A 21234-nucleotide genomic window follows, 5' to 3' on the forward strand; every position below is an offset into this window, starting at 1 on the left:
AATAAATTTGGATCATGACAAGTAGGTGCCATCGTGACCTGATTTCAGATTGTGACAGTATAGTGAAATTTAGTGGATATGGTAAGGATGTTTATCTAATTACGTAGTTTTTAAACATCAAAATGGTAGGTGTGTGATTATTTTAAATAATTAATTATGAATATTTTAGAGCACGACATCTAAATGATTATAGAAATCACAATTTACAATTATAAAAATTATATCGCTATGAAAAATCAAAATAAAAACTTTTAGCTCTTTTAAGAGGAGCCAGATCAAGTTAATTAGACAATCAAGGAATTTGAAAAATAAGTATCTAACTTACAATTTTGTTCATATATTATTTCCATTTGAATTTGCATAAGCACTTGGAAAAGTACATCATATATGTATTATTCACATTAAACACACTTATAGAATTCGTGAAACATATATAAAAACCAAATAGTTTCATTTAGTAATAAAAAGATTTACGATAGCCATACTATTTCACCAAGTTAGTGAAACATATATCACACCAAGTAGTTTTATTTATTCATAAAATTTTAGGATAGTCATAATACTTCATCATGTTATTACGAAAGGGGAATTAGATCTATTTTCCAACATGGTGAGTCTTAAGGTCCTTGATGAGACCAACAAGAAACTCCAAAAGATCAAGGGGCTCCGGAATATTTTCATTCAATTTCTTGTATACAAGAGTCCAAGTGATCCAATTTTCCTTTGTAGTCAGTGTAAGTGTTATTGACTTGTATAGTTCATTCATATATCCTTCAATAAAATTGAAGGTGATTGATATTTCGACATCGTCTATGTGTAAGACTTGTTTGGCATGACGCTCTTTTCCTCCTGTTATCAAACCAAATATAGTGAGGATACCAAAGAAGAAAAAGTACACAAATATTACATTATATTAAGTTAATGTAATAAAACACCCAGTGAAATATGAACGATTAGCATTTCAAAAATTATTATTTTTTATTTGATTATGATTTCATGAACTCATGTCGAATATTTTGCATCATTAACTATACTACCTATACTCTGTCCTTTTTATATGAAGTATTATTATTTCAGAAATTATTTTTTTTGTTTGATTATGATTTCTTGAACTCTTGTAGAATATTTTGAACCATTAAATATACTATCTATACTCTTTCACGAATAGAAAACTAGATGTTCCAACTTTTGACCTCCCAGTCTTAATATCAAATTACGTGAAATTTTAGAGTACGTGTAAAGCCATCTTTTCATAATACTATCTCCCTCATTATTTTTTCTTTTACACATTTTTTCATAAATAGATGTAAATTTTATTACAAAATAACAAAATAAAAATGGAAGAGAAAGCTAATTAATCTCACTTCTACCATAGTTAATTGAAACATGAAATAAAATAAGAGGCTTACCAAGAATATATTTTCAGCTGACAACAGAGTTAGTTTTTCTCGATTGACCGTCATGAAATGTGAAGCTTTTTATCTTATCAGGAGACATGGTGGCTCTTTTGTGTGGATTTGATTTGAAGTGCTCATGAAGCAAATGTCCAGCACACTTGATCTTTATTTGATAGATCAACTTGCCTTTGAAACCCATTTCTTAGAAGTCAGTGAGATTTTCTAATAGGAGAAGGTTTACAAATTTAGTGAGAGGCATTCTCGCCTTTATATAGAGTTTATGTTGTGAATAAGTAAATTATTTTTTATGGTTGTACATTTAGTTGATCTAATCATCTTTACAGAGGCAGAGCCAAGTAGGAGAAACAAGGATTTCATATGAGTACCCTTTGATAAAAAAAACATATATTATATATTTATTGTTAAAATAATTTTTATGTATATACAATAGTTGTTAAATTCCATTCGCTTTTTAGTGACTTTACTTATTCATATTTTGAACTATCTTAGTGAAAATTCTGACTATGTCTTGATGTTGACATGACATTTTCTAATAACAAAACTTCAGACCTAAAATTCTTATGAAATAGTAATAATTATCACGTACAGATAATAAGAATCACTTTTAGGCTTAGCCTAATTAGTTGTAACATATTCAATAAAATAGGTATAGGGATGGAAAAGATCACAACATGAGATGTGTATCCCATTATGTATCTTCCGTGTATCATTTTGGCCCATATATTTTGATGAATATGGATCAGTTTGTACAGTTAAGGTGGAAAAGTTATGCACAAAATATACATAATAAAAAGGTGGAATGCATATCTAATTTTCTTCCATGTCTATTATCCAGCTACTTGAAATTTTCAATTCAAATTTCCACCAGATGATTCAGTAATTTAAATTTAAACTCTTTTAGGTATTTCTCATATTATCAAATAAAATCAACTCGAAAGAAATCACAATTGCAGATTATAAAATCCTCTATATATGTAAGTTAGTTAATAATATGAAAATAATATCATCTTATTATGTCATATTTTCTCCATTTACCTTCCATAAATTAATAATCTATCATAATTTTTATTTAAGATATTTTTAATTAATATTCTAGTCCTTAGAGAACGGTAACGCCATCCACTTTGATTTGTTCATCTTACTTTTTTTAGTCCTTTTCCAAAATAATATTTTTTTCTCCCTTTTAGCAACTCTTTAGTTTCAATTTTCCACATCACATGTTTTAGACTACAAGTTTTGAGGGAATTTTGGTATATTTGACATGTTATTAATTGAAGACAATAAGATTTAAAAGTCCTTTTTACATTTTTGAAACTCCATTCTATGTAAAAATAGGACAAACAAATTGAAACAAGAGATGCCTACTTTAAAATATTGTCCGCATAAAATGCATAGTAATTCTTGATAAATCTTGTACATTTTATCTATGTCAATAAATTACCTTTAAAGCTAAATTAAAAACAAAGATGATATTTGATTGTTATTTTTAACACAACTCTAGGTAGACATGCGTTAAATTAAAAAAATTGCTCAAAGAATGTTTTCTCAAATCCTAAATTGGGGGTGAGTATTGTTTGAGCAAATTGAAAGTCAAAATTTTTTATATTTAGTTTGAATTTTTGATTTATAAATTGGGCATCCAATTTTAATTATAAGAATTATGAATTTTGTATTGGATATCAGATCGAGTACTATGGATTTTCTGAAACCCAAAAGTCATAAATATTATATTTATATTCAATCCTACCCATATCACCTTTGCTCTATACTAATAAGTTTAATTTCTAATTCTCCAGTGGATGAAACCCTATAGTCCTACAAATTATATCAAATCTAGTAGTGACTAACATTACATTGATTTATAGATTAACATTAAATAATATTTATTTGCATCTCTAATTTCATATATCTTTTGTGATTACTAATCTAAATAAAAATGAAAAAGTGTCCACAAGTAATGCATAATACACCATGGTAGCAGGATGACTTCAATCATTATTCATTATACAAAGTCAATAATTTTAAGGAATAGATACAAAATTTCCTTAAAGTATGCAAACTTTAACAAAATCTATCTCCTGTCACGATCCAAAACCAGGCCATTATGGCCCCTACTATAAACCTCCAAGTAGGCAAGCCTAAACATCAAGCAGAAGACAATAATAACAAGTAATGAAATAAGAGGAAGTAAGATTTGAAATATACGAAAGGTCCCATAATACATAGATATGCAGTAAGATACAAATATATCGACTGAGACCACGAGTAACCGATAAAGATAAACTATACACAAGAACCAATCCCTTGACCTGGAGTCACCATTAGAAAAGTATTTAGGTACATAAAGGACTATATAAAAGCATCTAAGTACAAAAAGGACTATATAGACCAATACAAAAGAAGAAAAAATGGCAAGTCTCTTGATGTCAGGAGCTCACCATGATCCGAATCTGCCATGGCCACGAGAGATCCAATGCTCACTGAGGGTGGATCGTAATAGGAGGCCATCAGAAAAATATGCAAAAGTGTAGTATGAGTACCAAAACATGAGGTACCTTGTCGGCGTTGTAGATCGACGAAGCTTAGAAAGATAATATATACAAAAAGAAGCACAATATTATTAATAGTAAGATTGGAAGATAATTATAAGTAAACAACGCACTCGACATGGAGAAAGGAAACATTGATTCCAAACCAGACAGGTTAATCAATCACAGACATATAACACACAAGAAGATGTGGTGTATAAGTGACCCATGCATGAATAAAGTAAGAAGTTCTAGAATTATCTCGCTGGCCATCCTGTGGACTCTTTGAGACAACTATAAAACCCACCTCAACTAAACTACTGATGCATTAATAGTAAAAACTAAAATTTAGTCTGCAAGACACCAGATCTTATCAACATATTTAATATACAAGGAATGTAACTCGAGAATATTCAATGGACCCACAATATCAGGAGAGAATTCGATGCTTTACTCATGGATTGAGGTTTCAGTAGAGGATGGAGACCGAGCCTATGATTTTTGTGGACCGCTCTTTCTTGGAGGTGGTTGACTATGCTCGTACCATAGATCATTTTTATTGTGAGAGACAAAGAGGTATCGACAAGAGGGCTCGATGCTGGGGAATCTAGAGTGGGGTCTAATCTAGGGTTAGGGACTCTTAAGATAGGCCTCGCCAGTGGTTTTAGCTAGGCTAGTATAGCCATCCTGTTGAGGAGGCACTTCATGCATCAGAGGTTGATTAGTATAAGTATGGCGGTTCTAGTGCCAGCCTTAGTTAAGGTCAAGGTAGTTCACAACCGGGTACATTAGGCTGTGGTGGCAGTCCTTATGTTATGAGCGGACCTACGCAGGGTTGTTATGCTTGTGGGGGATCTTGATTACTTTTCTAGCGACTAGCTCTATTAGCAGTACCTCTAGCTAGAGGCATAGTCCAGGGTCAGGATCGACAAGGTTATCACTGAGGTGTACGAGGTGATCCTTGAGGAGGTAGGTCAGCTGGTAGGGTTCGTTCTTAAGGTAGAGGTGGACAGGGTCACTTCTATGCAGCTCCAACGAGGGCAAAGGTTGAACCATCAGACGATGTTATCGTAGGTATAATCCCTTTATTCCATCATCCCACCTTGGGTTCATTTGATCTTGAATCTATATTTTCATATGTGTCTCTGTATTTTGCTTCCTAGTTGAGTATGTATTCTGAGCCATTATCAGCACTAGTATGTGTTTTGACCCTTGTGGGTGATATTTTCATAGTTGATCGGGTGTATAGATCTTTCTTATAGACTACCAGGGGTGTGACACATAGGCTGACCTTGCTGAGTTTGATATGTTATATTTCAATATTATTCTTGTCATTGACTCGTTATCTCCACACTATGCATCTTAGATTGCTATACTAAGACTGTTACCTTGGCCATGTCTGATAGCCCTCTAGATGTGTGGCAAGGTTGTGTTAGCCATACACTGACTAGGTTATTTCTTATATGTAGTCTCAACTGTTGGTTTCTAGTGGTTGCTTAGCCTACTTGGCTTATGTGAGAGATGCTAGTAGTGAGGGACCTACAGTTCATTATGTCCCAAAAATACAAGAGATCATGGATGTGTTCCCCGCAAAACTACCCCACCTTCCCTCAGAGCATGATATTAACTTTGTTGTTGACCTTAAGCTGGGCACTCATCCTCTTTCTATTCCACCTTATCGAATAGCCCCCACAAAGCTCAAGGAGCTCAGTGTTCAACTTTAGGACTTCCTATGTAAGAGGTTTATTTGGCCGAGTGTATCACCTTGCGGTGCCTCGATTCTATTAATGAAAAAGAAGGATGAGACTATAAAAATATGTATTGACTAAAGGATGTTGAACATGGTAATAAGGAAGAACCCTTATCTTGTGCCTTGTATTGATGATCTCGTTGACCATTTTCAGGGTGTTGTGGTGTTTTCAAAGATTGACTTAAGATCCAGCCTAGTATGTATCCTTGGGGTTCCCCATTCTTTTTTGTAAAGAAGAAGGATTGGTCCATGCGAAGGTATATTGACTACAAATAGCTGAACAAGGTGATGGTAAAGAACTGTTATTCTATGCCTCATATTGATGAACTATTTTACCAGCTTCAGGGTGTCGCAATGTATTCTAAGATTGATTTGAGGTCCGTCTATAGAGGACTAGGGTAGTCAACATCCCTAAGAACACATTTATGAATTAATATGACAACTATGAGTTCCTAGTGATATCTTTTGGGTTGACCAATGCCCCAATGACATTCACTGACCACTGTTGCTTATTAGTTAGCCCTACCTTAAGCTCTCTCGGCTATCCATCTAGTTTTCCATGCCTTGATGATGCGATGGTATATTCCAGATATGTCTCATGTGCTCTAGTATGATTTCATTGAGTTGGATGATCATTCAACCTTTGTGGAGGAGCTAGTTGTTATTCTTGCCAAAGATGTGCGGCAGTTACATTCTACAGCCATTCTTGTTGTTCATGTCCGTTGGAGGCATCGTCCAATTTAGGAGGCTACTAGGGAGACCTACTAGGAGATGCAAGAGAAGTTACCCATATTATTTGAGCCTTCATCTACTTCTTGATTCTTAATTTCGCGAATGAAAGTTCTTTTAAGTATTGCATGTTGTAATGACCCTCCACATCATTTTTATGTAAATGACTTCTTTCTATCATTTAGAGCATTTTTATAAAAACCCCAAAGTCATTTGTGACTTGCTATCTCTGACTATTCAGTCGCCTGGTCGTACATTGGGGATTTTTGCCCGTTTATGTATTTTGGAGCTTTTGGAGCTTACGTAGCTGAATTCAGTCAAAATGTTAGGTAAATGGCCTCAAAATTGACTTTTGATGCTTCCACTAGATATAGAAGGGTCATTTTAAGCTAGGGGCATGGTCGACTAGAGTTCCGAGGCTTTCGGTATGAGTTTGAACCATTAGGCATTTTAGCATAAAAGCCTTGGCCTAAGTTTGACTTTGGTCAACCGTCTTAGAAAACATGCTCAGATGAGAATTCCAATCTATACGGTTATCTTCGAAAGGCTGAGTTTGGTCTAAAATGACTCTTAATGCACTTCTCAAGGATTTTGGTCTACTCTCGAGGCTCTGGTTGAAATTGGTTAAAATGGCACTTCGGTGTGGGACTGTAACAATCCAACCTAGAGCCTAGTCATAAGACGATGATCAAAAACCCCGAAGGACGCCAACCAATCCTCTTGACATATCATAAGCATTCATAAGGTAAAGTAAAACAGAAATAACATAGGAAAGAGTCTCAAAACATGAATCATAAAAGAGAGTGTAAACTCGACTACATAGACTCTATATCATATGTCCAACAATGTCTTTACTACTTAAGATGGGCGGGGGCTAACACATGACCCTAGCTCACCCTCAATATGAATATAACAAAAGTCTTGCAATGTAATAAACCTATAACTCACCCTCGATAGATGAGGACATACAAAAATTTTGCTGGATGGGAACTCTACTAGCCACGTGTGGAATGAGTGTTATCTTCAAACCCTACATTATGAGACAATATAGGCAACAACATGTGTTAGTACGTTTGAATGTACTAAGTATGTGGACATGACATGCAATATAAATCATAGGTTGCAATGATCAAATAAGGTATGTGATAAAATAGAATAGGTAAAGTCATGAGAAAACCATAATGATCAAAGCATTAAAAGACATATTGAGATCATGAAAGAACATAAGTAAAGTGTACATATGTGGTATAAAACCATAACCAAAATTAAGACCATGCGAGCTATAACATGGAATTCCGATGTCTCCCCATGCAATGGAAGATATGGGAATCTACTTGCCAAGGTAGACTCTACCCCGCTAGGGGGATCATGTATATACGCTATATGTGGATCCACTAACTAGGCCAAAGGAAAATCCTATAGTGGCACGTAGTTATGAGATAAGAGACTTTATATAAGAATCCCGTCGGTTGAGTCCCCACCTCAAGTCATCATTCGGTGCTAAGTTAAATTCCACGAAATACGTAGCATAGTAATCACACTTAACATATAGTCATAAACTTCATAATTCATAGATTAGCACATTTTCTTATCATACTTTCAATGTGAGTGTAATCCTTTCAACGTCACAATATCATACTTGCATAATTCATGGTATTAAGTTCCGAGGTCACCAATTTAGGATCCTAAGTCACATTTCTTCATAACTTTCATGAAATTCATTTCTTGAACATAATTTTAATCCATGAACATAATTCATACTTGAATTTAGAGTAAAACTCATATACATACTCAATTGACTGAAAACCATGAGAATACTTGAAATCATTGAACATCATAATCATAATTCATGTATATCCTCGTTGAAAATAGCTTCATGCATGGAAATTCATAATTAAACTTGAAATCATGCAATTAATCTAAAAGGATACTTATAATTATGACTAATAATAATTAAAAACGTAATTGAAACCTAACACAATTCATCAAAATTAGGATTTAATAGTAATGGAAATTCAAGAGATTTTTGAAGAAAACCTTGAAACTCCATGGGTGAAAGGAACCGTTGGATCAATCCCTACATATCTTGGTGAATTGATCCAAAATTAAAGAAGAACCTTGATGAACTTGAAACCCTAGCTTGTAATTTGTAGGAAAAGCTTGAGAGAGAATTTAAAGTCTTGCCTTAGGGAAATTTTGAAGAATGAATAGAATAGGAAGGAAATTTGAATAATTGGGTAAATATAGACTTTGAAGCTGGCCATAAAAGTGTCTAGGTTAATTGAATCAAACATGGGAAAAGGAGGAAATACCCTTTATTAAATTCCAAATTTTGATTCTATGAATTGACTCTATGAGTCGTAGAAGTGGCAACGAGTTGTAGGAACGACTCCTCCTGCAAGTCTGAAAACTATGAGAATTTAGGGTCTCTGAAGTTACGTCTATGAGTCATGTCTACAACTCATACTCGAGTCTACAAGTCATAAATCTCACTCATCATGCAGATCCTGAAAACCTACAGATCTTGAGTCTCTAAAGTTCTGCTACGCGTCAATATTATGAATCGTCCTTAGGCCTATGACTTATCTCATTTAGTCGTAGGACCTATCCTAAAATATTGGTCCTGAACAAGCTCGAGGCTCCCTTTATGACTCACCCCTACGAGTCATAGGAACTACTATGATTCATAGAGTGACTCGTGGTCTTGAAGTCACTCAATATTTTGAGAATATCTCTTTGGTTCCTACTCTCCGACTTTCGGGGTCCTTCAATGTCTCTGTCTTGGGAACATTCATCCTCGAATGAGATTTACTAGTATCGAAAGACACATAATGAAGACTAGCAATCAATCATGAATGCAATGACACATAGAAAAGTATAAACCATAAAATTTTCAACCTTAACATAAATCATGACCTTAAAACCAACTTCATAAATATGCATGCATATGAAAGGCATAGAAAATTGAAACGTAGGAGTTTAAACAACTTTAACATGGAAAACTTAGTACCTTAGGCTTGAATGGAAGGAAAAAGATACGATAATGCTTTATCATGTCCGCTTCCACTTCCCATGTATCACTCTCTACTTGTTTATTTCTCCACAACACTTTGAAGGATGTAACCTCTTTGTTCCTTAATCTCTTCCCTTGCCGGTGTAAGATTTCCACTAGAACCTCCTCATAAATAAAATTCTCTTCAATGTTCACATTTTCCAATGGTACAATAGGGTTTGGATCACCCATAAACTTTTTCAACATCGACACATAAAATATCGGATGAACCATGGTCAACTCAAATTGCAAATCTAACTCATATGCCATTTTTACAACACTCTTCAATTTCCGTTTAGGTCCAACAGATCTGGGACTCAATTTCCCCTTCTTACCAAAATGCATTACCCCTTCATGGGTTAAACCTTTAAATAGACCGAATCATCTACCTCGAATTCAAGTTGTTTTCTTCTAGTGTTTGAATAGTACTTTGGACAACCTTGAGCCATCTTCAATCTCTCTCTTATGAGTCTTACCTTGCCATTGTATCTACTACTAAATTGGGACCAATCAATGTCGTCTCACCTACTTTAAACCATCCCACCGGTGACCTACATCCTCTTCCATATAAGGATTCAAAAGGAGTCATTTGGATACTAGAGTGATAACTATTATTATAGAAAAACTCAATCAACCAAAAATGCTTGTCCCAATTTCCCTTAAAATCAATTACATATGCCCTTAACATATCCTCCAAATTTTAGATCTTTCTTTAGGCTTGTCTATTGGTGTGAGGATGAAAAATGGTACTTAGCTTGACTTTCGTACGAGGACCTTTTTGAAATGACTTCTAAAAATATTAGTGAATTGAGTACCTCGGTTTGATATAATAGACAAGGGAATACCATAAAGTTTTACCAATTCACGAATATACAACTTAGCATAATCTTCGGCATTATAAGAAGTCTTAATCGATAGAAGATGAGCCAAATTAGTCATTCGATCCACAACAACCCAAATAGAATCATATTGTTTCTAGTCTGAGATAAACCAGTTACAAAGTCCATATTTACATCTTCCCACTTCTAAGTATGAATCTCAATGTCTTGGGCTAAACCATCTAGTTTTTGATACTCAACTTTAACTTGTTGACGGTTCAGACACTTAGCCATGAACTCTGTTATATCCTTCTTCATGCTATTCTACCAATAAACTTTCCTCAAATCAAGATACATCTTGGTGGATACTGGATGAATCAAGTACCGAGAACTATGGACCTCTTCTAATATCAACTCCCTTAGTCCAGAAACATTATGCACACAAAAATGACCTTGGTAGTGAAGTACCCCATCTCTCACTTGGGAGAAAGAATCAATATATTTTTCAACAACCGACTTATTTAATTCAACCAAAATCGGATCATCATCTTGTTTGGCTGTAACATCCGCCACAATAAATGATTCCAAACCATTATGCACAAGAGGACCTCCATCATTGGAATCAACCAAATGCACACCCAAACATGCCAATCTATGAACATCCTTAGCCAACTCCTTCTTACCTTTATCAACATAAGCAACGCTATCTATGAACCACTGACTAAGAGCATCAACTTCAACATTCTCTTTAACTGGATGGTATAAGACACTCATATCATAGTCCTTTAGAATTTCAAGCCACGTCCTTTGCCTAAGGTTCATGTCTCTTTGGCTAAACACATATTGCACGCTTTTATGGTTAGTGAACACATAAATATGCACTTTATAAATATAATGACGCCAAATTTTTAAAGCAAATAAAATCGCCGCAAGTTTGAGATCATAAGTTGGCTAGTTCTGTTCATGCACTCTAAGTTTCCTAGAGGAATATGCTATAAACTTACCATGTTGCATCAAAATACAACCCAAACCAACATGTGAGGCATCATAATTGAAAACAAACCCATCCGAACCTTCAGGTAATGTCAAAATAAGAGCCGACGTAAGACGATCCTTAAATATTTAGAACTCTTCTCACATTTTTAATATATTGAAACTTCACTTTGTTTTGGGTAAACCTAGTCAAAGGCAAAACAATTGAGGAGAACCCTTCAACAAACCTTCTATAGTATCCGGCCAAACCCAAAAAGCTTCTAATATCCGAAGGATACAATGGTCTAGGCCAATTGTTCACCGCCTCCATTTTATTTGGATCAGCCTTGATCCCATCACTGGACACCACATGGACAAGAAATGCAACTTCCCTTAGCCAAAATTCGTACTTAGTAAACTTGGCAAATAGTTGTTTATCCCTTAAAGTTTGCAACTCAATTATCAATTGACCCATATGATCTTCCTTATTCCAGGGGTAAATCAAAATGTCATCAATAAACACTACCACAAATATATCCAAGTATGGCTTGAAAATATGATTCATCAAATCCATGAAAATAGTGGGAGCATTAGTCAACCCAAATGACATGACTAAAAATTTAAAGTAACCATACCTTGTTCGAAATGCCATTTTGGGAATATCACACTCCCCTACCCTTAGTTGATGGTAACCAGAATGGAGATCAATTTTTGAAAAGTAATTTCCCCTTGCAATTGGTCAAACAAATCATCTATCCTTGGAATTGGATACTTGTTCTTCATGGTGACCTTTTTCAGTTATAGGTAATCTATATATATTTGGAGTGACCTATATTTCTTCCTAACAAACAACACGGGATACCCCCATGGTGAAATACTTATTCTTACAAAATTCTTATCCAAAAAATCCTTCAATTGCTCTTCCAACTCGATAAGTTCCACTAGATCCATATAGTAAGGAGGAATAAAAATAGGTTGAGTCTCGGGAAGAAGATATATACCCAAGTCAATTTCCCTTTTGGGAGGAACACCGGGGAAGTTATCAGGAAACATATTAGGAAACTCATTAACTATAGGGACTGGCTGAAAAGTAGGAGTTTCGGAATCAACATCCCCAACTCGCACTATATGATAAATGCACCCTTTGGAAATCATTTTTCGGGCCTTAAGACATGAGATAAATTGAACCTTAACCACCGAATCATTGCCCTTCCATTTATGAATAGTATCATTAGGAAATTAAAACTTGACCCTACGCGTTCAACAATCAATAGATGCATAAGAGGCATGTAACCAATTCATACCAAGAATGATATTAAAATCGGTCATGTAAAGTTCAACTAGATCACAAGGAACAACTTTATGCAAAACCTAAACAGGAAAATTTCTATAAACTCTCTTGGCTATCACCGAATCACCAACGAGAGTATAAATCGAAAAGGATTCTAACAACACTTAGGGGAACACATCAAATCTCATAGCAAGGTAATAATTATGAAAGACAAGTTAGCACCCAGATCAAGCAATGCATAAACATCAAAGTTAAGACCCATAACATACCCGTGACCACATTTGGAGTGTCATCCATATCTTTCCTAGCATAAAGAGCATAGAATCAGTTTTTGCGTTGGCCACCCTTTGGTTGAGTTTGGTCACCTTGTTGCACTTTCCCTCCATGAGTAACTTGACCTTGAAAACAACCTTCTCCACCTTTGTTTGTAACATAAGGGCACTCAGATTGCTTATGGACCACCTTTCCACATCTATAATAAGCAACCATTCCCATTAAAGACTTTTCTCCATGATTCTTTCAACACTTAGCATACTTTGGGAAAGTGGGGATACTAGCACTCACACCTCCATCTTGACCCTTATAGTATAGCACCATATCCTTAACAAACTTTATTTCTGAACCTTGGCCTTGTTGAGAATGGCCATTACTATACCACCTGTCCTAGCATTTGATAACCCACTTTCATACCGAGTCTTTTTAAAGTCTCTCATTCTCATCTCTTTGAGTTTCTCTCCTTTAATTTGCTCGAAAAAAGTCATGAGCCGAGATATATACATTTTCTTGAAAAGAATAGGGTACGACATTCCTTACAAACTAAGTCAGATTCCTTTGATATGAATTGGCTCATTTGGGCATGTGGATTGGAAACCAATGAAAGAGAATACTTAGATAACTTGGTGAACTTAAGGGCATAGTCTCTCATACCTATGTTTTCTTGTCTATGATTGATGAACTCCAACACATTTGCCTCCATTAGCTCAAGATGGAAGAAATGATCAAGAAAAGCAAACTTGAAGGCTTCCCACTCAATAGGACCTTCATCCACTCTTTCTAACTTCCATTAAGTATACCAAATTTGAGCAACACTTTTGAGTTGGTAAGCCGCCAACTCTGCTTTTTCTCTTCTGAAGTCACCCCTATAGTACTCACTATCTTATAAACCTCTTCAATGAATTCTTGAGAATTCTCATCCACTTTCAAACCATAAAACTTGGGAGGGTTCATCCTTCTAAAGTGCCTTAGTCTAGACATCGAAGTAGGAGCATTAGGAAGAGACATAATCCCTTGGTTGGCCACGAATTGGGCTAATATGGTAATAGCAGCTCAAAAAATCCGCATTAGTCACTTGGTCGAGTAGGGGACCATTTCCTTAAGGGGCTGTAGAAGCCTGGTATTCATTAGCATTGACCCCTCTTTGCATAGGTGCTCTTCTTTGAGGTATTTTTAAAAATCGTAAAGGACAATCATTAGGGAAAAGAAGTCTTAGAGTGTACTCTATCGCACGACATAGATCATGAAATAAGTGAGGATTTCCTAAAATGCCTTATAGCCTCTAATTCATATATGTGTCACACCTCAAAACCATGAATAAGAATCTACTTAATGCGACATATTGGACTCTCTAGGACATCTTAAACCTTATGCTCTGATCCCAAGTTTGACAGGATCCGACCTAAAGCATTTTCATAACACGACGATTGAAACCCCGAAGGGCTACAACAAAGCCTTCTGACATATCATAAACACTCATAAAGTAAAGTAAAGCGGAAATAACATAAGAAACAATCTCAAAACATGAATTATAAAAGAAATTACAAACTCGACTACATAGACTCTACATCATATGTCCAATAATGCCTTTACTACTTAACATGGGCGGGGCTAAAGAAATATCCCTATCTCACTCTCAATACGAATATCAAAAAAGTATTGAAATAAAATAAGCCTATAACTCACCCTCGATAGATGAGGACTCACAAAAATTTCAATAGATGGAAACTCTACTAGCCACGGTGGAATGAGCGTGATCCTTACCCTCTACATTATGAGACAATGTAGGCAACAATAATAAAAACTTATTGACTCAAAATGCACACGCAAGTGTACGCGGTGTCAACAGTAATATAGTGACCCTTTTTAAGAGCCAAATATCGATCCCACAGGATAATTTAATTAGGCTTTGGTTAGCTTTTTAATGAATCAAATTATTCATGCGTCTTTGTAAGGAGTTGAGTTCATTTATATCTAAAATGATTATACCGAAAATGATATAAGAAAATGAATCAAAGATATTAGAGAAATGTTATTAATTTAAGGAAGAGTTCCAGGGTTGTAGCACTTATAGATTTCTAGTCTGACATCCTTTACTTTTGTCACGATCCAAACCTAGGGTCTAGACGTGACATGGCGAATGAGGAACCCGAAAGTATCTCAAATAAGCCTCTTAGCATTCTTTTAGTCTTTCATAGGTAATGATAATAAATAAACAAGCAGAAATCATAATAGTAAATCTTCAACTTACATATGTCCAACAATAACTCTAACTTTTAGATTTAATAGGCTAAGACAAGTCCCTAGCTCACCCTCGATCATAATAGAAAGAAATCACATAGTAAATGTCTAAAGATCTCAACATATTATAAGCTACAAAGATAAAAGAGTATTATTCCCAAAATATGGAAACTCACTAAAAGTAGTCTTCAAACGAAATCTCAACTAGCCAAGTGGAGGAGAATGAGGAGGAATACCAGTCCCTACATGGTGATATCATGTAGGCAAAAGAGTATGCATTAGTATTTTGAATGTACTAAGTATGTAAGCATGCATGAACATTGAGAAAATATTAAAACATTTATGTAATATGAAACATAATGCAATGCATGCATAATCAATCATATAGATATCCTTTAAAACATTCATTTTGTGGAAAAATGATCATAACCAACATTTAAGACCATACGGGCTATTACATGGAATCCAACATAATCCCCTACATTTGTCGGGGAGACTACTTGCCTGGTAGAACTCCGTCAACTTTATTCATTTCTGTAACTTTAACTTTAATGGATTTCATGGATCCATTAGCCTAAGCCTACAAGGGCTCCTATGTTGGCACATAGTTAATGAGACAAGGGGTTACTACTAGAATTCCCTTACCGAATCCCACCTCAATGCCCCATTCAGTGCTAAGTAAATCTCAGGGAATAGTTTAATACTTCAAAATAGTCATAGTATATAGCTTGAGAATTCAAAATATCACATTCGGTGGAATAGCTCATTTAAACCATTAGTGATTCAAATATACAAGAATTGTCCTTATAGCATAAAGAATCTATCATTCATAGCATTTCATCATTATTTTATTTCATAAGACTCCCTTTTGATCATAGACATTGCTTTCATAAACATTTATTTGGAGTTAAAGCTTTCAAGTCAAACTTCATTGAAAATATAGTAAAACTTGGTGGGTTTAAATCACTTCAACTTTCAAACATGTATGTAAATGAAATTATGCATAAATAATTTGAAATTTATTAATTAAAAATCATGCTTTAAACAACCCACCATGAATTTCAAGAACCTTTAAAGTGCTAAATAGGGAAAACTACTTGAAAACCATCATTTCATATATATGAAATTATTTTGCATAAAAATAGACTAATAATTATCAGTTTAACAATGATTCATGTTATTAAGTAGAAATAAGAATTACCCATAAGAAAATCTTTTTTGAAACAAGAGATTTAGTTGAAAGATCTTTAGACTCCGTGGGTTGAAGAACCCATGGATAAACATCCACATATCTTAGAGTAAAGCTTAAAGAAAATAAACATAATTTATCATATAATTAAAATAATTTAGACATGAGAGTGGAATGAATACTCTCATTGAAGTCTTACATACCTGAAATCCAAAGCGTTACTCAAAATGGAAGGACTTAATAAACACTCTTGAATCCTAGCATTTTCTTCTCGTCAAAGCATTTTGTGTACTACCTGGGGTATATGAATTACTGAAATAGTATTTCTACCCTACTAAGAACTAAAACTATATTTTGAGAATGAGTAAAGGAGTGTATAGAGAGAAGAGTTGCTTGAGAAAACTTGATGAAATAAGGCGGGTATTTATAGGTGTGAAGGAGGGACCTAACAATAATTAAAATAGTTATAAAGAAAAAATGAAAATTTAATGGAAGATTGTGATGTCATGGGTGATGTAAAATGGAGGACTATTGATGTCATGGGTGATGTCAAATGGATCTAGATCTTTCCATGGTTGGTAAGATGAACCTTTATTTAATGGAATACCTTTTTTCGGAGCTACATTTGAAAAAGATAACTTTCTTATTAGGATTTTGTGTCTTTATATGAATTATTGATCTAGAAGTGTAATTTCATGTTGTTCAATAATCAACCGATTTGGAGCAACCTTCAGTGAGATATGATATTTCTTCTACAAATATACTATTTCATCACAACACCATATCTTGCAAAAATTAATTTTTTTTGACCTACTTAACATTCGAAAATTAAAATATAGTCTTCACTAAAGTTGTAGGTAATGACGTTCGAGTTATTCTGAAATTTAAATCACCTAATTTTGACTACTCTATTAAAAGTGATGCCTAAAATACAGAAGCGGTATCATTTTCATCGAGAATTGAAACATCGTATATAATATTTTTAGGGGGTGTTACAACTGTGGTATCCAATGGGTCTTTCGATTTCTGATTTATAGGGTTAATTTTATAATTATGATCTTCCGACCTCTAATTGCCTACTTTTGTTGACAGCTTAACTATAACATTGAGCGGAGATAAGCATGATCCAATAAAAATGCATTAATCATATTTTCCTACTTATTAACCAAACATGGTGTATAGATATGTTTCATGGTCATTCTACACATGAATTATTCTAGGCAATTTTAGGACAAACATGCTCCCTATATTCTAGTGTTCTATCCCTTTTTCCTCTTCCGAGTTTCGGGTGGACAATAAATTTATTCTAATGGTGATCAAGCATTAAAACAATCAAAATAAGAATATAGGAGTAATCACATACAAAAACCCATTTTCAACCAAAGCAAATAAGATTTAAACCTTCATCTTGTGGCTACAACCCAAGAACAAGGTGATTTAGTCACTCATTATTTGTAACATAATTACATAAATCATTAATAACATGAAAACTTGAATTCAATTGAAAGAAAAGAAGAAAATATCACCCAAAAGTAGTTCTTCCTTCGTCTCCTTTAGTCCAAATCTGAAAATCTGATCTACTTTTTATAAAGTATGTAAAGGTGCTATTTATAGCACAGAAACACAGAGTTAAAGTAAGTGCACTGAAGTCCGTGATGGGGACTTGATTTAGTTCAGTGCAATTTTTCATTTTCCGTATCAGTGGAAATTTGTTCTATCCAGAGCCAGGTTTGCGATGCGGACTTGGCACGCACCACATTGTTGAATCAAGTAAATTCCAAGTGTTGGAATTAAATCACTGAAGCTCAGTGCGCGATGCGAACACACTTCTTTATGATGCATTTTCTTCACATTTTATTACCAATTTCTCCTTTAAGCTCCATTTTCAATCCGATCATATTTTGAATGTCCAATCTTTCTAAATTAGCACTGAAAGTGTCTAATCATGTTGGTGGTTATAACAGTACACAATATGTGAAAATATGAACTAAACTCTAGGAATTTTCTCTAAACTTGACCAATAAATTAAGAGTTTTATTTGCTATTAGGCACATAAATATACCCAAGATCACCACCCCACACTTATAGCGTTCTGCGTCCTCGAACAAACTCCCAGTCTTATTCTTAAACTACCAAACACATAATATATAAAGTAATTCTACCAAACCACAATGATTGCACAATTAACTTATATTACACACATGTCTAATTTTGTTCACGCGACTAACTAACTCAACACCTCATAAACTCGAGAGTTGACTCTATAATGAAACAAACTCATATGGCTTGTTAAATTAAAATTCATGTAGAATAACCATTACTTCATTAAACATGTGCTCTCACCAAGAAAAAATTACCCATACTCTCGTAGTTACATTCCTTGTCAAGAACAATGGGTATTTAAACAAAATTCGCTCACTCTTTCAAATGAAGTCACAAGTTGCTCAAGATTAACCATAGGATTTCCCTTAGTGTATTGAGAAGTTCTATTAAGGCAGCTAAGAAATAAGGATCACGTAGGACTTTTTAAGGTTGTAATGTGGGATAAGAGACGGGTAGGTAGAAATCTGGACATGTATAGTGACTGGGTTCCCAAGCGCTTTCAATACAACAATTCATTAATTCCATGCAAGTACTTCATAGCCCTATTCTCACCACTTTGTTATTTCGTTAGCATACCCTTTCAATTCATTTATCTGTGTAGGGGATTTCTTCTTTTCTTTACTCTCTTCAACCATAATGTGGTTGGATTTCTTTTCACTTTCCACATGCTTGTCTTCCCTAACACAGGATTTTATTTCAATTAATTGCACCAATGGTTTTACTCTTAGTAACAAAAGGTTGTAACACCCCCCCCCTCTGTAACCCTCCCCCATTTCTTCTCATATTCTCTTCCAAAGTGCTTGGCTTCTTGGATCAAAATTATGGTCTCACAAAAGAATGGGAATAGGCTTCAAACTAGGCTATCAAAGAATCAAGTCAAATGCTCAAAATGAATCAATATAGATTTACATTAAGGTGGGTACGACAAGTGGTTTTAAAATGAGGTTACCAAAAAATTGCCTAGATCCTTTTCCTAAATTCTAAACTTCCTTTGTTTTCGCTACGCATACACACGGGGCAAGTTCTAGCAATCAAGAACAATAAAGATTATACAGTTAACCTTAATCAAACTACACATGTTTAATTTTAGAATGACAATTCTTCAGAAATTTCAACCACAATCACTTGAATTCAACATTATTCAAAATCTAACGATAGTCTTAGGTGTCTCAATTTAGTCAGTTTTTATTTTTCAACCATTTGATCAACTAACTATGCAATTTGATAGTTTGGCAAAATACTTTATATATATTACAAATATCTAACAAAAAAAATTTAAATTTTTTTTCATATGGGTCAAAGGGACTATTAATGGCCAAAAACTGAAATTAAATGCCATGAAACCAAAAGTCAGTTAATAAGTAAAACAAATTAAATAATATAAACCAAAACATTAATATTGACAAAAATAAATAGATTAACAAATCCAAATAAAATAAAACATCAATCTGACAAAAGTAAACAGGTATAGCAATCTAGATAAAGCAAAACATCATGTCTAACAAAAATAAACATAGATAGTTCAAATAAGACAGACATTCCACCCCATACTTAGAGTTCGGCACTGTCCTTAGGAGCAAAAAGTAGTAGACTTGCCTGTCTACTCATCCATCAGTCCACCAGCAACCGGATCTTCAACCACCAAAGGGTTAAATTCTATGGCCTCCAAATCTGATTCCACATTTGAGCCTATTCTCCTCCCATCCTTATCAGTAGGGACGTCATCTTATGTAGGCTCATAAAAATAAGGTCCAAGTCCTAGGACAACCATAGCATGATCATTCGGTGGATATTATTTTCCTACCTCACAGAGATCTTCTTCAATTGAGGCTCGCCCTCCGATGAGGTTTCGAAGCATCTCCAGGCCAAACATACGGATTGTTATCATTTCATCGCGCCTTGCGCTCTCCTGTGTAGTGAGGACTGGGACACAAGTGTAGTCTGTACCCTTAATGTTTGTGGCATTGTAAGACTCAGAGGTAACGGGGGCCATATAATCATATTAGTTCTTGGGGACCCCGACCCTTTGGCATATCTCTGTGATGAGTCCTCCGAATGCGTACCCTCTACCTATATGGACTCTACACTTACGGATAGTTGATTTGATAATAGCACCAATATTTATGTCCATCCCTTTCATAAGGGCATAGACCAAGCACATTATGTCCTGCGTTATTTCAGTGTAATGGAGTTGGAATAAGGCTATGCATGGAAATTTTCATCCACACACGTTCTTCTTTGTTAAGATGAGCATATGGAAATATTCTGCGGTAGCCCCGTAGCCCGTGACGTACCCATTTTATTATTGATCTGGGCCCATATAAGGTATGACGGATATCCCTATATGGTGGTTGAATATAAAACTCTATCAGGGTGGTGGTAGGCAACTCTGGAGTTCCTAATATCTCGTTGATTCCCATTGGATATAGAGGAAATCAACCCCTTGTACTGTGATCTAATGAGTGTGCTGCTCTGATTGATAATTTGTATAAAATTTCCACACCACGTGTAAATTGTATGGCTTCAGGTCAGTGAACATTTTCCTCATGATTTGTGGGTAGTCTCTGGTTAATTTTTCTTCATCAATTGGCATATCGGAGAGATAGGAGACTTGGTATGTCACTTGTACCAATTCTTTCTAGTTGTATGTACTGCTTTGAAGAAAAATCGATGAGAATGACCTCAAAGCATAGGTCGGGTAGGTGGTATAGAGGGTGTCCCTCTATCTCTCTTCCTGCTGCTAAGGTCTGTTGGTTCCTTTTCGGGCCTTTGGCTGGACGATATTTTTTTTCGTGCCTATAAGCAATCCACAAAATAGAAAATATATAAGAATTCATACGTACATTCAAACTTTATGCATGAAACCCCAT

The 21234-nt window shown here is 34.8% G+C and overlaps 1 pseudogene; it reads right to left on the minus strand.

Annotated features, from left to right (window-relative positions):
* Positions 1 to 534: 534 nt before the first annotated feature.
* Positions 535 to 1613, minus strand: LOC129876055 (kirola-like; annotated as a pseudogene).
* Positions 1614 to 21234: the final 19621 nt, after the last annotated feature.

Source organism: Solanum dulcamara, chromosome 2, assembly GCF_947179165.1.
Source record: "Solanum dulcamara chromosome 2, daSolDulc1.2, whole genome shotgun sequence".
Taxonomy (NCBI): Eukaryota; Viridiplantae; Streptophyta; class Magnoliopsida; order Solanales; family Solanaceae; genus Solanum; species Solanum dulcamara.